This window comes from Camelus bactrianus, unplaced genomic scaffold (genome assembly GCF_048773025.1).
Source record: "Camelus bactrianus isolate YW-2024 breed Bactrian camel unplaced genomic scaffold, ASM4877302v1 HiC_scaffold_16, whole genome shotgun sequence".
Taxonomy (NCBI): domain Eukaryota; kingdom Metazoa; phylum Chordata; class Mammalia; order Artiodactyla; family Camelidae; genus Camelus; species Camelus bactrianus.
This window is the reverse complement of record NW_027413929.1, coordinates 1-964: the sequence shown is the minus strand read 5'-3', so window position 1 is coordinate 964 and position 964 is coordinate 1. Positions and strand designations below refer to the sequence as shown.

General features: G+C 50.3%; 1 pseudogene; it reads right to left on the bottom strand.

The window, feature by feature from the left end:
- Window positions 1-261: 261 nt before the first annotated feature.
- On the bottom strand, window positions 262-885 carry LOC141576698 (protein sprouty homolog 2-like; annotated as a pseudogene).
- Window positions 886-964: the final 79 nt, after the last annotated feature.

Genomic DNA, 964 nt, shown 5'->3' with positions numbered 1-964 from the left:
GTGGTGTGCATGGGGTCCAAGGGAAGTGAGGGTCTTGTAGCAAAGGCTTCTGTGGGGCAAGAAACAGTCTGAAAATGTGCTGATTGGTTCACACACTTCCCAATGTGCAACATAGTGGTGTGGTGTTTTGTGACTGTGCCATGTAGTGGGGCATAAGTTGGTTTTCTCAGACACAGGTGGTGTTGTGTAAACAGAGATACAGCACATTGTGTCTGGAAAAAACAGTGGGAGCTTTGCAGCAACCTATGTGAATTTTTAGTGTCACTGAGAATTGTTCACCAGATCGTAACACCCCTGGCACAATTTGGGGCAACCCTAGGCTGAAGGTAACACCATGGTCAGGACAAGAAGAGGGAGATGACACCTGTGGCTAACCAGTGTGCACAGTGGTGAGACTGGTGGCAGGGACACAAGCTGTCCTCACCATCATTGGAACAATGAGAGATGAGACATTTCACATGCACACACAGGTCCCAGTCAGTCACATTCTGGGCCAAGTGCAGGGACTGCTCATCGCAGATCCAACCTGATGGCAGGCCTTGGGTGGGTGCATTCCTCACATTTACACTTGCCAAAGTCCTCACACCCGTAGGTGTGCAGCCCCGATTCTTCCTTGCTCAGTGGCTTAAGCTCACCTGGCCTGAGCTCTGATCTGGGCTGTTCCTGGTTATTCCAAGGAGAAGGATGACCCAGCAGCCTCTTCGCAGAAGGGCTGCTGCTGGGGCTTGTCCTCACGCTGCTCTGGTTTGATTGTCTACTCAACTTCTTTGTCCCAAATATAGGATTGAAGAAGGTGACCCTGCACGTAGAGGCCTTGGCTAACTTCACACAAAAGCCCTGAATGATAGCCAGCAGAGTTTTACACTGTTGAACACGGAGTTTCCCCTATTGTGGAAGACAGCTTCTCAGAGCCAGATGGCATTAGACATACTGACGGCTTCTCAGGGAGAAACCAGTGTGGTTA